The 18479-nt window shown below is 35.6% G+C and overlaps 1 long non-coding RNA gene across 5 annotated transcripts in view; it reads right to left on the reverse strand.

Moving 5' to 3' along the window:
• LOC146436078 (uncharacterized) overlaps positions 1–18479 on the reverse strand; it is a 113065-nt gene that overhangs the window by 77129 nt on the left and 17457 nt on the right. For 2 of the 5 annotated variants that reach the window (XR_014852506.1, XR_014852503.1), the window contains exons 2-4: positions 11320–11437; positions 7643–7744; positions 4425–4553 (exon numbers count right to left, since the gene is read on the reverse strand). This is a non-coding gene — a long non-coding RNA (uncharacterized LOC146436078). Of the gene's footprint in view, positions 1–4420; positions 4554–5650; positions 5770–7642; positions 7745–11319; positions 11438–15514; positions 15647–18479 lie in introns of all 5 variants that reach the window. The other 3 variants (XR_014852505.1, XR_014852504.1, XR_014852507.1) reach the window with 3 other exon arrangements.

Genomic DNA, 18479 nt, shown 5'->3' on the forward strand with positions numbered 1-18479 from the left:
AATCAAAAGGAAAAAAGTTCAAGTACCTAGCAAAAAATTGTTTGAAGAGTTTAGAAGAAAGGCTGGTAGGAGAATTTTCTCACTATCTTGTGAGGTAAATAATGAAGATTGGTCCTAAATAATCAATACAAAGTAGAAGATGGGATGTGTAATAAGAATTACAGGAAGTTACTACCTAGGAAGGTACTACCTTAAATATACCTTTGGCCTTGCCAGATAGAAGATTTAAACTATTAGTGAGCATGTACTCCATTTGAGTGCATAATTACAATGATTATATATGCTGATGGGGTAATTGAATCTGCTAATGACAATTAGCCATTTGCAAATACAATTATCTAATTAATGTACACAACTCTAAATAAAAAATTGTGTCCTTCACAGGTTTTACAAATCACTTTCTGTATTCTGGAAATTGGAAGCAGTGATAGGATTTTATTTTGCTACTCCTCACTCATCAGCAGTTTTGTAATCTACAGTCTTTAATCGGAAGTATACTCTCCCACAACTCTATCTAGCTGTGAAGAACAAGACTGTACATCATCTCTTCACCTTGTGAGCTAAAAGGAGAGAAAGCTTTTTTCTGAAATTTTGTCAGTTAACTATTCCTTAGTGAAATGTTAATGACACTCAAATAATGGAATAGAGAAGGTGACTGCCAACTACTCCTGTTGTGCTTACAGTCATGATCTCTTAAACTTCTTCAAAATGTCTGCTTGATTTTGACCAATTTAAGCTCTGGAAATTCCCTTGTACAATGCAGATCAGGAGACATTCTGCATTCACCATCACAGTACCTTGAGCTGCAGTGACACACACTAGCCATCCTTCAAAATAGTACATTAGTCCTTTCTGGCTGTCCTTTTTTTCCGATCAATCTGATAATGTGATACCAGTCAGAAATGTGGACAATTCAATATTGCAAACAGTTCCAAGGAACACAGAATTAGCAGAACTATGAACCTGTGAGGCAATGACACTAGGTGTGATTGCTGAGTTTCAATATCACATTTTGTAATACAAACAACAGGAATCATTTAGTTAAATACAGACATCCCAAAGCACTTTTCCAAGGCAGTAAAAATCATAAAATAAGATAATATAGGCCAGAAGCTCTCACTGTGATCATGTGTGGTTTTCCACATAATACTTTCCTGGAGATTTTAACTAGCTATTCTTATCAATTCCTGATGAAGCAGCAGAGGGAAAATTTACTTCTTTCCTATTATTCAGTAATTCAGTGGCACATTTGCAAACACAGCTCAAACTCTGGACTTTCAGCACTACACTTTGTCCAAGAACAAATTCTAATATGGTAGGTTATCCGAGAAATAGATGAAATTGCACAAAATATTTTGAGACTAAGCTTTATTTGCAGGGATTTGTAGCTGCACACTAACTTTAGTGATAAAAGAAAAAATTTAAAAACTCCAAAACAATTTAAAAAATCCCAACAAACTCAAACCCAACTCACATAAACAAAACCAATAGGAATAAGCAAGTGAAAAGAAATAGAATGGGCAGCTAGGAAGAGCAGTGATAGGATCTGCACACAAGCTTACTCCTCTGGGTGGAAAGACATTTAAGCATTAGAAGAAGAAGCCCAAAAAGGTGAAGCCTCTATTTTTGGAGATACTCAAAACCCAACAGGACATGATTCTGAGCAGTCTGCTATAGCTGATCCTGCTTTGAGCAGGGGGTTGCACTAGATGATCTCCACAGGCATCTTCCCAGCTCAGCTACTCTGTGATTCTGCTACAAATGTCAAGGTACTGAAGGCCCTGTGCAATAGATTTGGTGTCTTTCAAAGTTATCAGAAAAAATCACCATCACTTCACTGTTAATACAGTGCAGATTAGTCATTTAATGAAATCTCTTTAAATTAATTAATATATTCCCCCAGGTTGCTATTCATGACACAAAGAGGCATAAAAGATCACCAAATTGCCCAGAATACTCTAATTTATTAACAGGGATTTGGATTCCTACCCTTTAATCTATGAAAACCCAGCATTTTACTTCAGTTTTAGACCTTTTGCCATTGTGCCTCTGACACTATATCCTGATATGCAGCATGTTCATCATTCTTGGCTAAGGCTCTGTTGCCATTATTTAGTGGAAACATCAGCTTAGCCTGCAGTAGCACTAATCACAAATAACCATCACATACAAGCACTTACAATATAATCTGTACCTAGATTTTTAGCTCAGTAGCCAGGTGGTTCAAAATGTATTTAACTTCTGTATATGTTAAAGGCAGGGAAAAAAGTCACACAGACACAGGACAGGAACTTGAGATCCTCTTTTTGCATCTGTCATGACCATTTTATGTTTCTTATAGAACAGTAGTAATCTAAGAATATTAACATTGCTCTATTTCATGTAGAAACTGGAAAACTTCAGTTTGTAATGTATGCAAAAGTTTTAAAGATAACAGGAAGACATTGTATTGATTTTGAGTCGCAGTAGAAAAACACATAAGGAAATTTTATTATTAGGGTTGTTATTCACACTACTTGCAAATTTAGGTTGAATTCTGCCAACAGTTGTCTTTCCCTCTGTTCTCAGAAAAGAAGCCAGGGAGGACTCAGTTCAGAAAAGTGATGGATATTCTACCATCACATACCATGAAAGATGACGGCCTGCCCTCAGGTTTTGGAACTGTATTGGTTTATTCCCCTGGGGGAGTAAATTCACACTAATTTCTCACCTCTCTGGACTGTGTGTTATTGCGATAAAGCATTGAGCATCAAAAATACAAGGTTTTATGCTATCCTGATAAGAATGTAATATTTTAAATATGTAGTTGAACTTTCACTGGATTCATTAGGAAATGATTAATAAAGGACAAAATAACAGTTTTATACAAACAGCTCTTCCTATAGAGGTTGAAAGTGACCTAAGGGTATTGCATCAGCCCAGTACTTAAATTTGTGTTTAATCAGTAGCTTTTCTTTAAACTGTTACTTAAATCATGCAGGGAATGGGTGAGAAGATGGATATCACATCTTCTTGGTGACCATCCTACTCATTACATGGTGCTCTGCATACCTTTAAGCCCAAAGCACTCCTTTGAAACTCTTTAAATTTCCATAGGCACTGTGAGATGATTGACAGTATGCTACAATTTTCCCCATTTTCATGAGGTGCTGCTGTTTATGTTGCAAAAAACTTATACTTTCTAATTTCATATCATGTAGATGATTAGGTTTACAGGCTGATTTAAAGCTTTGAGTTCCTTTCAGTTCTTGTTCTCTGAGAATATATTCTTAATGGGTAATTTTCTTCAAGTTGTATCTCTATAACACCACAAATAAGCTCCTTTCACTGACAAAACAACTTCAGATTTTTTTTTTGTCAGTTACAAACTATAGCTTGTGTTAAAACATAATGAAGAATCATCATCTGCTTTTGTTGATAATCTGAAGTTAATTGAGATACCTCGATTTCTAATGGGCTCTACTTTTCTTGGAAAATACCTCAAACCCAACTAATTCAATAAAAGAGGACTAAAAAAGTTGCCTATACAGCAAAGCATCAGCTGCTTTTGCTGATGGCTACCTGCACTATCCAAGTTCTCATAAATAGCAAACATCTTAAATCTTAGAAGACACGACCGCAGTCCAGGTGCAAGTTTCTTTGCCAAATCACTGTTCAAATTGACAAACTACTTTAGGAGAGGATAGTAATTATCTTTAGAAACACACTAACATGGGAGAAGCTTGATTTAATTTAAGCAGTAGCACTGTAATTTAAGTCATGATGCATGCTTTAATTATTCAAAGTAAAATGTTCTTCTCAGAGAACTGTCATTAGGGATCCAGTCTTTGGGAAAACCTAGTCATGTATGGATTTTCTTGCCACAGTAACTGTAAATATCAGGTAGAATATTAACTGAAAATTTTAACTAATTCTGTTTAGCTTATGATTTAATCCAGCTGTGTTAGAATTGTATGACTGACAAAATGATCATATAAATTATTTACATTGAATTATACATTAAATTTATAAATTCATATAATTACACAATTACAGGTTTTGCAACTACTTCTGGCTTAATTCCTAAAATTAATTTATTATTCCTTCCCATCCCAATCACAGAATTTCATAATATAGGACTCTTACTTCTGATACAGGCCCAATAAGTTAATTACTTACCCTTGTCACCTGAAGAGAGTCACACTGCATAAATTGTTCATGTCAAGAAATTAGATCAAAACTACCCTTGTAAAAATATTAGTAAAAGCATGATTTTTTAAGTCATTCCTAAAACTTGGTAAGATAAGTAGACTAACAACAGCACTAGATTTGTGATCATTACAGTGCTTCACATTTACATAACACCCCTAAATATTTCATAATATATACATGACTAAATTAAACCTTAAATGCTTTCAAGAGACAAAGGAATAAATTACACTTACCTAGGAACTCTGTGTTCTAAGACAGAGAAATGTCAAATCCCTGAATAAAGCTGATGTTTAAAGTGGTGGGGGCGAGAATCCCAGTCATGCTTGAGCCTTGATCAAACTAGCAGCACTGCTAGAACAAAACTGAAAAGATATAGATTAACAACCAGAGATTCCAGTAGTTTTCTGTAAAACCTATTAGTGGACTTTCTTTAATTTTAGGTCATCCTACTCCTGATCAACAAACTCTTTCATGCTAACCCACCACATTCTCTGTATAAAATATTAGAAAAATAACCAGTCCTGAAGATGATTCCTTGCTTCAAAACCAGTCAGTTGTGAATATTATAGAATCACTTTGCTGCTTTGGTATTTCTTTGCTGTTGATTTTTAATGAGTAACTAGAGTGGTTTCCATATTATAAAATATATTGATGTCATTGTTAATAAGGACCCTAAATCCTGCTCTGTTATATGAAGACAATCTCAAGTTCTGATAAAATAAATCAACTCAAAACATAATCTACACGATCTATATGTACATCTGCAGCTTAAAATGCATGTAGAGCTGTTTCTTACTGTTATAGGCCAATTTCATGTACTTTTAGAAGAAATGAGTCCTCTTTACATGCTCTCCTCATATGCTCAAAGAAGCTATCTTATTTACAACTAAGTTTTATTCCATTCTCAGCCCCTCCAGATCCAAAAGGTTTTTCACATGTGGTAATCTTATGGATTTATTTACAAATTTCTTATTAAAACCAGTGGAAGCTTCAGCTGTTCAGAATGTCTGTGCTTTAACAAGGTTTTATACATGTTTAACCATTAAAGATATCCTGAAAATTTAGCATAAGTGATCAATGCATGCAGAGTGTCTTTGGTGCTCAATGCTTGATCATCTCTCTGCAGTCATTGAACATGACACTTCTTTCTCAAGGCAGTCAGTAAAGACAAGATTTAAAAGTAATTACAAGATGCTGTCCTTTTGACTTGCTTCCCTTTGGATTTCACAAACAAAATTAGACACTATACATATCCCATATAGGCTGATTATATCCAGGGAAAATCATGCTTACTCTAAGCAGTCATTGCAAACACACTAAATCCAAATCACAGGCAAATTAATGTCCTTGTAGATTGTTAAAACCCACTTCTGGAATAACATTGGCTCTTACGTCTTATGAGACACAATGACTAAACTTTTAGCTACTGACTGAATAGGAAAGGATTCAACATCTCTACCTGTAAGGCTGTAATAGTTGGGGGCTTGAAGGGTTATCTCAGATGGCCAGCGTTGCTATCACATTCAGTACTATCTTCCATCTTTCAAAACCTCCTGTGGCTCACATGTGTGAAGCATTCTGGTAAAGAGTATTGCCAGAAAAAGACTTCTGCATTCACAGGGGGATCAGAAATGATCTCTGTTTCTACAAAATGTGACAGTCTCTGGGGATGAATGGCACTTCCTAAGTATCCTCTTCAACTCTATTTCTGAGTGCTGGATAAAGAGGGGACATTTTGATATTCCTCCTCGCACTTATGTGCAATCAAGTCCTCCTTCAGTGCTTATTCTATAGTCACCTTCTAACAACTGGAGATGTATAATCAGACCTCATAAATGAGGCATGCACTACATCATCTATAATGAAATGTACCCTTTCTTATTGCAGAGCATCTGGCTTCTGCATTTTAGTATGAATCCAGCCACTGCATATTTAGTCTCTGATGATGAACATTCCTGTTAAACCACATTTCTTTTAATTCTGTGACAAATGATTACTAAAATGAACTCAATACATCTACAAATACATTTCAACAGATGACTACAAAAGGCATAGAATGTTATGATAACTAGAGGAAGTACCATCTACTATGGGAGACTGCTATATAAAATGTATTTATTGTATGCATGGCGATCACAACAGCCAGGACATTACTAAACTGAAACCAATTACTAATTATGATGCACAAGATTCAAAAATTGTTGGCAATTTGAACTGAACAAAGGAAGATAAAACAAGCTTATAAACAAGCAACTTTCCTCAAAATATTCTAATGTGAATGATGGTGTGGCTTTTACTGTCCCCTCCTCCAAATATTTCAGTTTTGTATTCATGAAGGACATTAAAAGTCACAAAGTAACGAGTGGAGTGGAGTAGAGAGGCCAGGATACAAAGAATGAATTCAAGTTCCTCAAGATATTAGGCAAATATTTTGTTTTAAAGCTGTCATCTAGAAACTTGAATCATTGCTAAAAGAATAGTTCCTTTTTTTTTTCTAAAAAGAAGGATAGGCAGTGAAGTTATGTGTAATCAGATACTCAAATGGTCTATTTCTGTGTTTTTTTCACAAGCAGAAGATTAGCTTTTAACATTTATAAAACCAAATCTCACTTTGCACTTTCATGTCGCACTAGCAGAGGATGAAATCATCAGCTCTGATTATTGCAGCCTAAGAATCTGTGACACGCTGAATCTGTAAACTGTTTGGGAACGGGTTTGTAAAGAAATATGCAGTCACCTCAGAGGAACCCATCCTCAAGTCCATACCAACTGGATAATGTTGATGACATGAGCACTTACAAGTTATGGGCTCAGTCACCTCCAAGGAATGAATGGTGGAATCAAATCAGGTCTGTGCTATCTGTAGTGCAAGTGATCAGCAAATTACATTCTGTGAAAATGAAACTAGAACTCAGTGCCCTGCCAGAATACATAACTGGAAAGTCCATCACACAGTTAAATCGTGCCACATTTGAGGTAAAGTTGGACAGCCTGTGGACCAGCTGAACTCCAGAACTGAGTTGACGTTCCCAGTTGAACCAGAGCACTATTGTCTTCATGAAGCATTATGTAGCATCATCTCACAGAACAATGAAATAAGACCCAACAGAGGCAGATTTACACTGTGTTATCTCTTAACATTTCTGTTCCTTATCTTAGGAACATGTCTCTCAAATACATAAACTTTTGATAGACAAGTACTGTAATGTGGCAGATGACTGAGGTGAAAAGCACATGTAGTTTTACCACCTTCTCCACAAAAAAAAACCAAAAACCTTCATTCCTGTCTTCTTGTCTCTGATGTACTGAATATATATTATATTTATGATTCTCTTCTTTGCAGTTTTTTTCTTTCCTAATTTTGCAGCTCAATGTCTTATTCTCATCATTTCCATCTGGTCAGAACATTTCTAAATGATTCTCTAACACTGCATCTATTGTATTCACCTACCTCAAATCCTCCTTGTGTTTATGAAATGAGTTTTCTGTGCTTGTATGACAAAGTTCTTCAGATTTACAACCCCAAGCACAGTGAAGTAATACAGAAGAAAATCTGAAATTATGGATAAATTACTCTGTAGGTCAACAATTTTAGCATCCATCATGACCCGCCAGTCATATGCTCTCTGTACATGCAATGTGTAAAGAATATAGAACTAAAAAGTTTTTCATGTAGTCCTAAAAGGATCATAAGCTAATTTTGTGGATAGTTACAATCACTTTATGTGACAGTCCCTGGGTTCGCGGAGCCCTGTCTTTGCCCACCAGGCAGGGAGCCGGCTGCAGGCAGCGCAGAGCTTCTCAGAAAAGCGTGGCGGAGAGAGGCGCACGTGCAAGGAACACAGAGATGTAGGCTCTCAGGTGAGGATTCCAGAGAGTTTATTGTGAGGAAGCAGGGAAGATGATGAGAGGAAGGTAACAAGCTGGAGGCATCAACGAGAGAGCCCCGAACAAGGCTGCGCAGGGGATTATAAGGAACACAGGACTGGGAGGAGCTCTGGCGCGCAGGCCAATAGGGGCACAGTACAGGAGGATGGACAGAACGCATAACCAATGAACTTGACTTACAGGAGGGAGGGGCATTAGACTGAACCAATAGGGAGCAACTCAACTGCAGAACAATGCAGAAGATTCTAGAAAGCAACCATATAGGGGAGAAGAGAGAGGCACCATAGGGAGCAACCAGGTACAACTCAGGCGCATATTCATGAATTCAGTTCCAGAGGACCTTGGGAGCAACTTACAGAATCACCACAAGTTAAACCTTATCCAGCTCCCAAGACTCCTCAGGTGTCTCAACGCCTGGTGGTGTATCTCGAGCGGATAGCTCTGCGAGAGCGACCACTACAATTTTAAACCCACCCTCTAGCAGAAAAAACAAGTCAAAATGCACCCAGTGAAATTTAAAAGGTTGATCTCTTTACCCATGATGTATACTAAAACCTTTGGGTTTGTGTAGAAATGTTCTGGTAATCAATAGATACTCAACTCCTGCATCTTAGCGCACAGAATACCAGCACTGCTCTGATTTCAACACCTTCATAACCCGCCTGAACTAAATCAGCAGAGCATGTCTGACTGTGCTCTAAGCATATGCAGGAGAGCAAAGTATTTAACGCCTTTAATTTGCAGGCAAAGCAGAGGCTGTTAAAGGCAGCGCAAGGTCATACAAAATCTAAGCTCACTGGAATGTTAGATTTTAATTTAAATAAATAAATAATGTTGATTATTTTCCCTGTGAATTTTATTTTTAGTATGATGACATCTGGTTGGTTTCAAGCTATTTGGACTTACTATCCAAATCCTGACTAATGTATACATTTTTAAGATATAACAGAAGGGGAAAGATAAAATGAGGAGCCCTGTAGAGCATCTTTCACAAGGAAGGTGCTACTCTGTCAGAATCTTCTAATTGTAATACATTTTTAAGACCTTTTCAATTAAAAAAAAACCCAAATTTTTTCTATTTATGCAAGAAATTATTTATATTTATGCAAAAAACTCAAATTATCTACATTTTTCATTTCCCTCTACATGGGTTTTTTTCAGTTTATAAAACTATCTGAAATACTTCAATCTGAAAGCACAAGACCCTTTTTAAAAGGTTCCATTATGTAACAAATTGAAGTGATATTTCCACATCCTATCCATTTTTTTCTCATGTATAAACCCACCTTTACATGTATATTTTGAATGTATAAGACTGAAAATTAATCAGATATTTTACTTAACATACAGAATTACTTGTAAGTAACAGTCGAAAAAAGAATCTATGTAGAATAAACTGTTATTGCCAGTCTTTCTATTGCCTAAAGAAAATACAGACATTGTGTGACACTGAATCTATCTAGTTTATGTCAGTGGAACCTGGCTGTCAATATCTTCTGACAATTTGGCAACCATGTAAAAATGGTCATAAAGAAAGTTTCAAATCCTTGATGGAAATCATCAACAAGTGCACCTTTACATCCTTTCAGTTGCCATGGGATATACACTCTGAAATTTCTCTTTCATCAGGAATTATTTATCCACATTCAGGGAAGGCATTCAAAAACAGGGGTGTCCCCATTTTCCGAGTATGAACTTGCCTCTCTCATCTCTCTTTGTCCACCTGATCTAAAAACACCTGTCTTAAAATCTATACCTTATCCCCTTCTACTTAGCTATTAAAATAAAATAATAATTTTATTATTAAAAAACCAAAAATAAACAGAGGTGAGAGATCCCTTTGACATCATTCTTCTTCATCTTTAGGGTAACTGAAACACTTAAAAACTGAATATTTCTGTTCAATTATTGAACAAAATAAAATGCAGGGGTCTTTACTTTTCATGAATGCTCACATTTAATTTCAGTGCTGCCCAAGTATCCTTTAATTTTATCCCCTGATAGAGAATATTGCAGAAAGAATAACAGCTATGAAGGAAAATGTTAGAATAACAGAGAACAAATAAATTATGGAAAGAGAGAAATTGTGTAGAGAGTATAATAATAGATTTCATTTTTCTCTCAGATATAAAACAGCTTCTAGAAATAATACTAAAATAAGCATTTTTCTGATAGCGGTAACAGCAGAAAAGCATCCTCTCCTGACCTGTAGGTCATGTACAGAGAGTATTCTGGTTACTATTTTATCAAGACCCTTTGACCACAATTCTAAATACCCTCAAGGAAGATGTTTTCATATTCACACTCCCATCCACATTCCATGTTATATGCACTTGCTCCAGACCCTTAAAATTTTCTTCAGTACTTGAGCTCCATTAACTTTGAAATTCAAGTAAAATAAACATACTAAGAATCAATATTTTCATACGATGTGGTTTAATGTTAATAAAATAGTGCCATTACATCAATATATGTAACTAAATTTTTTCAACCTTTTGTGCTTCTTATCATGCTTCTTTTGTTTAACAATTTAAATTAGTAGAGATACACATCTGCTGTGGTGAGCCTCTCCTAGGAGCTGTGCTTTGACGGATAGTAGACGAGTTCAGATCCTTATTTACTTTCTCCTGTTTCTCCAGGTGCTGTTCTTACACTATTTCATATTCCTATAGCAGATTCTAGTATTCAAAGATATAAAAAACACAGTTTCTGCATGATGACTGTTAGACCCTCCAACCAGAAAAATAAAGAGGCATGGAGGTCTAATGGAGTTTCTTGTCCTATAATGAGGTGTCCTTTTGTCCACACAAAGTGACATACTATAATTGCAGCCAAACATTTGGCTATATCTTAGGTCTGCCAGTTAGAGGCCTTGGAAAAATAAAACAAAAAAAAATCTACTCAATATTTTTCTTTCTACTTTTTTTGCTTCCAAATAAGATTTAAATGGAATTGAAATATAATTCACATTATGTTTGCAGTGCTGGGGGGCACAGACAATAGACACTCCCAGGGTCCAATAAAGATGCAGAAGATACACCTCCAAGTGCTATGGGCAAATTCATAATTTAATATTACTTCCATTGCTCATACTACTTCTAAAATGAAAATTAAAAATAGCTGCAAATTAATTTCTTGAGAGTGAAAGAAAAAGATTTCATGAGGATGAAAGAACACTGGAAAACAAATGGTAAAGAAAAAGTAATGGTAAACGGTAAAAAAAAAGGTAAAGAAACTCACATCTGTGGAGCATCTTTGTGGATGTCAAGGTGAAAATATGATGTTTTCCAAGTCAGTATCTTTGGTCATGTAGTGTGCCAGCTTTCTTCTTCAGGTCCCTTATTTTTCTTCCATTTGTCTGCAAAAAACAGTAATTCACTGATTTAGATGTGAGAGAATTCCAGATCTCCCTCTAACTTGATTAAAGATAATAAATGGTTCACCACAGTGCATTTGCTTAATGCACTTATGCACAGTCAATTGTTTTCACTTACAATGCTACATTATAAGATTAAAATTAGCAAGGAAAGTATGCTCTGCCTGCTCTTTGGATAAAGTATGCAACAGAGTCTTTAATATGTTTTACACCTTGTATCCATGATGTTATAATTTACTGAGAATAGAGTAAGAAATTAAGCAAGAAAAGGCTCAGTAGTTTTTTTTCTGATAGCTTTAGCTCTAGAATGAATTCTGAGTACACTGCATCCTATCAGGTAAGGAATGCCAGCATTATTTCCATAAATCCATAAACCCACACTTAGATTTCTAAGATGATGACTCAGAAAACTGACAAACATGGAGGCTTTAGTTCACCTGGCTCATATTCCACTTTGGCTGGTGGTGAGTCAAAGTCATCACTGCCCAGTGCCAGTTTCCCAACTCCTTGGTGAACTGCAATGGCCTTTGTGGGGCTCATGGCATTCCAGTAGCCATTCTTTTCATATAAAGTGGTAAATAAAAAACTCCACTCTGAAAGCTAAGGTGAAAGCATGTGGCAAGTTAGTGTTTATTCCTCAAGATGACTTCTGTAGGCTGCTACAAAGTTATATCAATAACAAATAAGTTGTCTCTAATTTTAGAATAAAATGGGACTAGGAAAAACTATATCCAGGTTTTCCTTTCCACTATTTCTCCCTCCTTTTAAATGTCTTAAAGCATATGTGTTGCAGTTTAAGCTGTCTTTCTTTCAGATGGTATTGCAAGCCACAGGCCTCACTGGAGAGCATCTCTGCCCAGCCCAGGTCAGCACCTCAGTGCACCAAACCCTCCCTCCGAGGGCTGCTCACTGCGCTTTACCCGGCCGGGGAGCCAAAGGCTAGCTCTGGTTTCATCTGCTCTTCACAACACAGCAGCACTAAGAGAAGCAAGAAGGGTCTATGCATGGTGACCACAGAACCTGTTTATTCACATGGTCACCAGAGGCCAAAGACCCCCAGAGGCAGAGACACCCTAGATGGAAAGACTCATCATGGTGGAGGGTCAGGAGTTTTCTATAGCGACAGGGGGGTGGGGACAGCACATTGTTCCAGTGATCTCTGGGCACAGGGGCAGTACATGGGGGGAGTTAGGGTACAGGAACCAACAGGGAAAACCTGAGGGAGTGGCCAGGGGCGGGAAAGGCAGCACAATATGAGAAGGGTAGACAATGAGGAAGAAAAGGGGTGGGGAAATACAATTTCTACCACAACACATATGCCCTTTTAGAAAACTAATTCAACCAGTATTACTAAATGGTGTCTATAAGTGGATTACAGAAATGCCACTCATGTTCTATGCATATTATAACATCACATTAAAAAAAAAAAAAAAAAAAAAGAAGGAGGAAAGAAATACTGGCACCTACATGTCTGCATGTTCTCATGCAATGCTTGAATTTCAGTAAGCAAAGCTGAATGTCATTAGCATCAAGGAGTTGCATGGTCACAAAATGTATGCAATTATTTGGCAATTCATTAGCAAAAACTAATGCAGGTGTGATTAATTCAAAATGCATAATCATTGTGTACAGGTAGAGGCTTTAGCAAATTTGACCTGCAGTCAGTGACACATCAGATTTGATGAGTTCTAAGTCTAGGAGAAAGGGAGATGGCTCTTTCAAATAGCTCAAAGGCACGTATACTACACCATGAGATTAAAAATGTTGACAGAAAATAATCAAATTAATCAGCAAAATCTTTAAATTTATGTGAGAAAACCACTAATTGGTGGAATATTGCTGGCTTTGCTTTTAAGTAAATAAAAAATGTTAATTTAATTGTATATTAGCGACATTTGGAGGAGGCCAATGAAAAGCAAAGCAAGACACAAGTTTGGCGTGCTGACCCAAATCATGTTCCATTGTGTCATTGCGTGCCGTTTGTAAATCTGAGCTGAGTGTCCAGATCAGCTTACCTGTGAGGGTGAATGCAATAAAACTTGAAGTGGTATCTTAATGAAATTATGCATCTATAAGGAATTCTGACAGAAATTCCATGAGAGTCTACCAAGAAATAGTAGGAATAACAGAGGCAATAAAAAAAAATATTTGCAATCTGTTCTGAAAGGAAAAGCTAATCAGCAAACCTTCTAGGTATGAAACAATGAGGATGAAAAGACCAAAAAACCAGTTTTAAAAGCCTTGTGTTATTTGATTTCTACTTCACTGAAATGTGATCTGTAGTCCAAAAAACATTTCCCTTTGTAAGATACTTCAGTCATAAATCTGAGCTGTATGTCTAAATAGACTAAACACAATTGTGAACACAAATGTAAATGTTTGTATCTGTCTTTTCCCAGAAGTATTTCAGGATTCTTCAGCTTTCTGAAGCAGGTGATGAGTTATTCTCTGTTCCGTGCAAATGAGATTACTTTGTGATTTCTTCTCACAGCTTCAGAAAAAGAGGACAGAAAAAGATAAAAACATCAGAATCTAAAATTTAGAAATTTTTTATTGTAAAAAACTATTAGCAATTTTTAATGGAAAATACAAAATACACTTTTTATGTCACAAAAAAAGTGAGACTAAAGACTAATGAAAACTATAGAGGGAGTAATTTTAGATAGAAAAATCTATTTGCAAAACAAGTTGAAAAATAAAGAATTGATCATCAATCCTTGTTATTAAAAAAATTCGTTTTTTCTCTTTTTGTACTGTTTTTGTAACATGGGAGAATTAATTCATCATGTTTCAATTCATATAAGATCAGAAAGCAATTCTGAAAACAAATACATCGGCATTATAAATTATAGTTTGACTAACTTGCACCTGGGGATAATATTTTTTTTGGTAGAAAAACTTGAAAAGATATTTTTGTCTTGTTCCTGTCACTCTTTCAAGAGTTTTGTAATCTGAGTGGTTATTAATGTCTCTCATTAATCTTGGATGAATTAGGGAGCCAGGATCTTTGAGGCTCAAGTCAATTATGTATAAATAGAGTCCATTATTTACAGCACCATTATGTCCCCAGCTCATTTATGACATAAATCTTTCCTATCATCTGGAATTTATCCATCCTTATTAACTAACATTTCTGGGTAAATTAAAAAATTGTGACTGAGGTAAATCACATCCCACTCAGCAGAACGAGATAAAGAGTCTAGATTATTTCATTTCTCATGTTTTTGACTGGTTTTGACTCTTTTTGACAGGAGATGAGTCTCAAAAGAAGTAGAGGCAAAATTTCTGTATATGTATGGCAAATGTAGTTTCGAACATGTGATTTCCTCCTGCAAAAAAAGAGGTTATGTCCTTGAGAGCTTATTAGCCTATTACATGATGTCACTGTGAATCTTAACAGAAAAAAATTAAAGCAGAAGAGCCAGCCTAAAATATTTTTTGATAGTTTGGATAGTTTCTCTGTTACTTTTTGCCCCTACTTGAGCTGTGAAAAATTAGGACATTGATAAAAACAGTATAATAAACATCACAAAATCTGCTTGGCAAATTGCCCTTATTTTAAATAATCAGCATAATAAAGACAAGAATACTGAGTAATTATTTTGATCAGTCTCTTACTTCCTTTCATTTTCTCTTTTAGCAGAATTTTATGTTCCAATGTCTAAATTTTTAGTTTTATCTCCCAACAGCTGCAACTACAATTATCTGGTTTTATAACTATATGAAGTTACAGTATGTAAATATGGGGGGAAAGTGAGAAGCAGAGATATGTACATTTGAGACACTGATCAACTTGGGTGAGGTGGGGAGCAACAAATAGCAAATTCTTTCCTTAATAATTCTTAACCTTAAGACAGGTTTATCTAGCATCAGGAGAAACTCTGTCAGGTCAGAGTGGGGAATCTGTTCTCATAGAAGATGATCATGCCCCTCAGAGGGTTTGACAAATTTCACATATACTTTAGCATAGAGTATTAACTGATGAAAATGAATGGTAAGTGATAGAATACTACTTATTTTACATTGTGTCTGGTTTTTACTTTATTGATTTTTTTTTACCCTTTTATGTTCACTGAGTAGCCTTCTTTGTATCCGTCACCAGTCAGAGGCTTCCTTAGCCACATTTTCTTGCCACATCCAATTGAAAAAGTTTCATTGTCTTCTCTTCTGTCTTCACTTTTGTGTCACAAGCTGCAAATCAAAATAGAGAAGATCTGCATTGGTCTCACTTCAAGCAGAGCTTGAGAGAGAGACAAAGAGTGAGAAATCATAAATACAGAGTAATGATACACTTCTGGTGTCAGATCATCCCAGCATTTCAAAATCCTTTCTCAGTTCCTGATCTAGTCAGCCTTTAGAGCATTTCACATTCATGAAATATATTCTGTTTCAATAATATAATCTAGCTCCTTCTGAAGGGTTCTTGATCTTTGTAAATTTTGTATATTTATGATTTTTATGGTACAGTGCCAGCATTGTCTATCATTTAGACACTACTCAAGGATTTATTGTTGCCACTTTTGATGGGCAGCTCCTTGAGCATAATGCCAGTCTTTGCTCTTTAAATAGAAAGAGTTAATTTTAGGGAACAAGAGGAATTATATTACAGGGTCTGAAGGCTGTATTTAATTTATAGTGAATTGGTCATGCAGAGAAATGGATTTTACAATGAAATGAGAGATTCCAAACCTTTCAGCTGTTTAATAAACCATATAAATAGAAGAGATGGGTTGGGATTGAACATCTCAGCCCACCTGCCTACTTGCACATATGGCTGAAATACTCTTGGGTAATAGTGAATAAAATAACTTCTTTCCTATTCCTATAAACTAGGAGACTCATGAACAGGAGTGACAGACAGGCCAATCAACCAGCAAATGAAAACTGGTGGTGGGATATTTCAGGGGACAAGTCTTTGGTCCACCTCACAGTTCAAATAAAAAAAATTTTGAGAGATGGACCACAAGGCCTAAAATTTCATATTTATGGATTTTTATTCATTATTCTGACTATAATTATGCATGTTTCTGTTCCAGTATTTATACTATATTTGGTTTTCCGTTAATGATAAAAAAGAAAAGATACCCACTAAAAATTTCAGAAATTAAATATGAGACAGCTATCTCTGCAACAAATATTCAGACCTTCTCTTCTCCCTCACCTCTGAAAGAATTGTTTGTGAGATAACAAGACAGAGTGTGACCAGAGCCATTTCAGTTTTCAGGTTTTGTACCATGTGGTGAATGCAACTATCAGGTAATCATAATAAACCTTGGTTCTTAGTAAACAGCCTTATTTAGCCATACACCGCTGAGGGTGAAAGTGTAGACTTAGGTCCCAAAACAGTAATTTGAAAGGAATTATTGAATTGCTTTCATCCTTTTCTGGGCTGCTAAATTCTTGCCAAACCTTTTTAACTTTTCATTTCACAGTATTAAGCTTACAAAGTCAGATGCAGTAGGTAACAATTTTGAAATATAACAGGAATTTTTTTTTGTTTTCCTTCATTTTTTCCCCTCTTGCCCAGGTTTTTTTACCCCAAACTTTTTCAAGGTACCTGGGAGTTTCAGCAATATAATAGTATTTAGAAATATCTTAGGTGACTGCCTGGTGTGAACACTAAATATAAAAATTGTTATTTAATGAAATTATCAGTCTTTCTCTTCCTCTTTTATCACTGATTATGCAAAACAGTATAAAAGGTGAATCTTTCCTGACACAGCAACTGTGTTCTTTCTAAAATTAGTAAATACATGAGAAAATTCTGTATAGTGACTGATAACCTTTCATGTTTGCCACATCACTTGCACAAGAAAGAAGCATCTGATCTTGACTCACTTTGAATGCCCAGATAATGCGAAGTATACTAAGAATATACTTTCTCAAAAAAAAAAAATGCTTTCTTTTGGGGTTGTTATTTCATCATTTGTGCTTTGGCATCAAAGAGAGTGTTTTTCAGTATTATGGTTTGTTGGGGTTTTTCTCTGGTTGTTTCATTGGGTTTCTTTTCCTTCTAATCTTCCACTACAGGGCAATAATTTTAATCTTTGATATGTGACATTTCAAAAGATGTGGCTCTTAAAAGATGTAGCTATTCTTTGTGCTAAAGTCTGTGAAAGGCATTGGGCACCAATTCACTTATACTGAACAGAAAAATGTAACAAAAGCAGAGTCTTGTTTAAAAGGTGAAGAAATTCCAATTAAAAACTACATTTTTCTTTCTATTTTTTTTTAGTAGCAACCAGTGTAGTGATTGCTTATGTTGTCTAGCTGTATGTCTTCCCTGTTCTTCCATCCACAGAAGCAGCAGAAGTGGAAATAAATTACGCAGAATAAAAGAAGACATTCAGAAAATCTAAGTGATGACTATCCAAGTTCCCAGTAAAAGTGAAGTGTAAATCCTTCAAGAGACATAGGAGATATTTTCAAAAAGGAGGGAGAAAAATTAAAAAATCAACTGTTCTTAATAATACAGTAGTAATTTCCTTTGGAATCTTTCTGTGGCAGGAGTATGAAATAGGATTATTTCATAATGTAGTCACAGTAGTATATGTTACATTAAAAGTGTTTTCTGAGGGATGACTTTTTGATCTTTATTTTGAATACTTGTACTTTCACCAAATCCCAACTACTTGAGTAAAGCATCTACATAAGCCATTGCCATGGTGGAACTACTTACACGTAAACAAAACATTAAAAAGTGTTTTAGATATCTTCATGCAAAATTCACTGCTATCTAACTAAGAACAAATGGTAATCTCTGAATTATTAAAATACATTTCAGGTAGAGTTTTGTCCTCCTCCATCATCACATCCTAGATTTACAATTACTTTATGCCTTAACAGGAGCAGAACCACAGCTACTTCCTTTTCACTGCATGCCATTCCAGTCTTGAGTTCTCAAACTACTTGCCAGTAATATTTAATTCCATTTTGCGTTTGGCACAACTCATACCTTGAAGAATGCTAATTCTCCAGAATTGCTACTTTGGCACATATTGGATCTGCCATAATGTGGCTAGCA

This window comes from Lichenostomus cassidix, chromosome 5, assembly GCF_008360975.1.
Source record: "Lichenostomus cassidix isolate B80296 chromosome 5, HeHo_3.0, whole genome shotgun sequence".
In the NCBI taxonomy this organism is placed as follows: domain Eukaryota; kingdom Metazoa; phylum Chordata; class Aves; order Passeriformes; family Meliphagidae; genus Lichenostomus; species Lichenostomus cassidix.